General features: G+C 29.1%; 1 pseudogene; it reads left to right on the forward strand.

Moving 5' to 3' along the window:
• Nucleotides 1-731: 731 nt before the first annotated feature.
• On the forward strand, nt 732-4,036 carry LOC125221128 (phenylacetaldehyde reductase-like; annotated as a pseudogene).
• The last annotated feature ends 1,184 nt before the right edge of the window (nt 4,037-5,220 follow it).

The raw sequence follows: 5,220 nt of genomic DNA on the forward strand, positions 1-5,220 counted from the left end.
ATTGTTACTGGTAAATTTTAAAAGATAAATAAATACATAGATCTCATATGGTTAATCAAGCAAGAAGTTTTTATCTCATTGTGATTATTCAGTGTTATACCACACTTTGGTCATCCACACTTCGGTCATCCGTGATAGAAAGTGACTTCATATCAATACCACCAACTATTGACGATAAATTGTCCACACTTATCTTAGGTGAAAATATCACTTACTTGTAACAAAATACCAATTAGTGATATTTTCTTTAATCATTAATCCACCTATCTGCTTATAATGTAGAAAAACGTCTATTATTCTCCACTAACTTAATCAACAAATAGTGATACATGACACACCATGTACGTGATAAATAAATTTCTTCTCTAATATTAGGAAAATAAAGAATTTACAACACAAACGGCTAGAATTATGCTTTTTTGTGCTTTCCATCCATAAACTTTATGTAAAGGCATCTTTACCTAAGTCACCTGAACATTCTTCATATATCGAGTTACATTGTTAATGAGACAAAGGAGATGTGGTAACGATTACACGTATATGTGAATTTATGCCACGTCGTGAGACGCAATAAATTATAGAGGGAAGTCTGTGGACTTCATTTCCTGTCGAAAAAAATAAGAAGATGGGGTAGAGAAATAATTCTGGGGCAAAGCTTATAAGTAAGATAGGAACATCAATATATAAATATATATATAGGGATACATTCATACACAAAGCAAGAGATAAGAATGGGCGATAAGGTGGTGTGCGTCACCGGAGCTTCAGGTTAATCGCTTCATGGCTGATTAAACTCTTGCTCCATCGTGATTACACTGTCAAGGCTACTGTTCGTAACCTCAGTTTTTCTATCTCCTCAACTTCTACACATTTTCTTATAATAACACAAATATTGTGTATGAATTGGCAAGGCCTTTAAATTTAAATTTATTTATTTATAAAAAAAATAATAATAACACAAATATTAGTACCAAGTCATCAACGAGTAAGTTGTACCTACAATTTCAAGTTAATTCATTGAAAAAGTTTACTCACCAGCTAATAACCGAAATTATCTTAAGCTAACTCAACTACGAAATTATATTAAGTTAAACATGATGGTAATGATTATGACACTGTAAAAACTGTCTAAAGGATATTTTTGGTCAGTTAAGAATGTTGTATTTTTAAATATAATATACCAACTACGGTTGAAGCGTCTTCAACTTTGGTGTCTGAACTACATTTAAAGGACACAGATAAAAATGTATCAAAAAAGATAAAAGATTAAGATATAGTGGGAAAATGTGTCCTCAACTTAAAAGACGTTTTCTTTGAACTCTCAATATGAATTTGGAAGTCAAAGTACTTTAGCGTAATTTCAATCAGTATATTTTATAATTTTCATGTTAAAGTTCTTGGCTTCCATGAGTGATATAGCAATTTTGCAAAATAATTATGATTTCAGCTTCTAAATAGCTAATTTTCTCTCAAATTTAAATCAATGGGACAATTTAGAAATATGTTAAAGTTATGATATAATTGACTTTTTAAAGTTACAGGATTGACCAAATTTCATGTTTTTTTTTTCAAATTTTCCCTATATTAATAGTAAGATATTTATGATGTATGTATGGGTGAATAGGTGATCCAAGTAAAGTAGAGCATCTGAAGGCGCTTGAAGGAGCTGAAGAAAGACTTCATTTGTGTGAAGCTAATTTAATGAATGAAGGATCATTTGATTCAGTGATTGATGGTTGTGATGTTGTTTTCCACACTGCATCTCTTGTTATACTTGATCATGTTAATGACCCTCAGGTCCATTTCTAACCATCTTAATTTATTTTGTTGTTGGAAAAAGAAAGAGAAATGAAAAAAAAAAATAAAGAATTTGATGATGGGATGCAGGTGGAACTTATAGAACCAGCAGTGAAAGGAACACTAAATGTTTTTGGTTCATGCAAAAAGGCACAGTCTGTGAAGAGAGTAGTCTTAACCTCTTCTATGGCTACTGTTGCCTTCAAGAAACCCACCCAAATCTCTAACCTTTTGATTGATGAAACTTGCTTTTTTGATCCAATCTTTGCTCAAGAAATGGAGGTTACTATATCCTTGCTTCAGCTTAATTTCTGCATATCTTTATTACTATAGTATATACTCTCACGGTGGAATTCCGTCATTTATAGTCTCATACTCTCATTTTTCCTCGACACAATTTTGAAGAAACTATTTGACTTTGTGAATAAAAATAATTAATGGAATGTGGACCACACTCTTATATATGTTTTATGAGCATAGTGATTTAGTTGAATATAGATCCACTTACCTAAAGTGGAAAAAACTAAATGAGACTTTAAATCATGGACGTTTCGAAATAGAAAAATGGAACATTTTTTCACTGACGAAAGTAAATAATCATACATATGAGAATCAAGAACCATATCTGTTCGTTAATTCATTAATATCAGTTCGTTAAATATATCAGCTTGCATCTCAAAATATATTTAGTGCTAATCAATTTTTCCAGTTTGTATGCTTCGAAATCCATTTTAACTCCTAATATTCATGAATCAAACTTGTGTATGAAAATTTACAAACTTCTGTGTTCAGCAATGGTATGTTTTATAAAAAATATTGGCGAAGGAAGCTGCATTCAAATTTGCACAAGAAAATGGCATTGATTTGGTAGTCATGAATCCTGGGTTAGTGATTAGCCCACTTCTCCAGCCAACTCTCAATGAAACCTTGCAATGTTTTCTTACTTTGATTACACAAGGTAATTAATACTAATAATTTAATACAATATAGTTGAATTAAGGGTTTAATTGATTATTCAATTAATTGTAGGATATAGCAATGCAACCCATGGTGGAAACTTTGTATATGTTGATGTGAGAGATGTTGCGACTGCACATATCTTAGCTTTTGAGAATTCATCGGCCAATGGTAGATATTGTCTTGTTGCACAAGTGTTGAATTGCACTAAAGTTTTGCAAATCTTACGCCAACTCAATCCTACAGCCAATTTTCCAATCTGGTAAATCTCTCTCTCCAACTCTTATATCATACATCTAACTACATTGTTCGTTTAAGCCATATAAATATTTTAAATATCTACCTCGGTGTTAATTTAAGGGTACATTGCCAAATAAATCACGAAAAATGTCAAATTCTGGTTTTTCTCATTATATTTCAAATTGGAACGGTAAATCGTTAAGTTTCAGATTTTTGCATTTGTCCCATCCGTCGCTTTTCTGATGAAACCCACGATAATATAGCAATCAAATTTATCTACGTGGAAAAGACAGTGGTGACCTATAATATAGTTGTGTGGTTTATCTAAAGACAATGTTGTTTTAGGTTAATAAATTAGGGAAAAAGTTGTTATGTGTTAATGTGAAGGAAATAAATACACAATTTATGACCTAATGTATTCACCTAAAACAACGTTGTTTTACTAAACCAACAAATTCGTTATGTGGCACTGCTATTTTTTCCATATGATAAATTTGATTGCTACATCATTGTGGGTTTCATCTATAAAAATGACGTATGGTATGCTATTTTTTCCACATGATAAATTTGATTACTACATCATCGTGGGTTTCATCTATAAAAATGACGTATGGGATTATTGCAAACATTTTAAACTTAATGATTTGAAAAGTAATGGGACAAACCAAAATTTGACTATTTTTCATACTTTATTTAGCAATTTTAATTTAAGGACAACTGATAGTTGTGTGGAAATAAATAATTTTTCTCAGGTAGTAACCTGCAATCAATTATATATCTTATTTTAACATATTGGTTTACTGATACAAGTGAAATTTTCGTTGAGGAGAATCCAAATGCATTACTGCCCTTATATGTGTGCAATAACAAGACAAGATCATTGGATATAAATTTTATTTCAGTGGAGCAAAGCGTCAAAGACACCATTGAAAGTCTCATACAGAAAAATTTCTTCAATTTAAGAATGTTACATCTAAAATACTTTTATAGTTTATTAGTTTCACATGTGCAAATGCAATGCCAATGTATAAATGTCCATTGAATCCATTTGGCTACAGTAAAGAAAAAAGAATGTACAGTACAAAAATACGCTGCATGAATTTGGTGGCATTTTATTCTGAAAATTTATTATAAAAAAAAGGTTATTTGTATGTAAAAACACGAACTTTCAATAATTTATGTTTTTTCTTTTAAATTTATATTTTTGAATCTAAATACATGAATTCTCAGTTTTTTTTTTCAAAAAATAATCTTTCTTTAAATTGAAGCTGATGTGTACGTCGGATGTGCCAATGCGGCAAAAAGCGATGAGTATTGAAGCTGAAAAATGCACGATCTTTCGTTGTTTTCTAGAATTTCCCCTAAACTTTGAAACTCTTTGATTTTTTCCCCTATGATAGATTTTTTCTAAATCATTTAATGTCCAACACTTTTTAGATTTAGGTGTGAATATTTATTTATATATATCAAAATTTATGGAGAGTGATTTTTTTTAAAATCAATAACATTTTTAAAATCACATCATTTAAATAAAATATATATATAACCAAAATAAAATAAAAGTATATGCAAATTTTTACATAATCATTTAAAAAGTGAAAATAAATTATTAGTATATAAAAATATAAAAATGAAAACAATCATCATTCTAATCAAATGAAATTTGAAATGCAAATATCACAAATATCTTAATTCACAACCTATCTTAAAATTTATTCATACTACAAGATTTAATTGATTTAAACAACTTAAACATTAATTAAGATAATTAACATGCAAGATAAAAAAAAGTGATAATAAATACCTTTATTTTGAACCAAATTTAATAAACTTTGGATCATTTTCACTCAAAATAGATGATCGATTATTATATATAATAACACCTAGGGTTGGTCAAAAACACGGAAAAAATAGTATATCAATGTATAAAAAAATATCAAATTTTTGGTGTAATATAATTTTCGGTACGATACCGTACCTTAAGTTTTCGATACGATAACTGTATATTATCTTATACCGTGGTATATAATGGTATACAAAAAACGGTATACACTCATATTACCGGTATCAAAAGTCTGAAGTATATATATCGAAATCCATACGTATCAAATTAACGGTATATAACGTTTATACCAATTAAAATAATAATATAATCTAACACTATTATTGACTGAGACCATAAATATATCCATTAATAATTTATAATTATATATAAAGTTATTTATA

The sequence above is a fragment of the Salvia hispanica genome, chromosome 1 (genome assembly GCF_029641045.1).
Source record: "Salvia hispanica isolate PSC_SH4W2 chromosome 1, Shi_PSC_v1, whole genome shotgun sequence".
In the NCBI taxonomy this organism is placed as follows: domain Eukaryota; kingdom Viridiplantae; phylum Streptophyta; class Magnoliopsida; order Lamiales; family Lamiaceae; genus Salvia; species Salvia hispanica.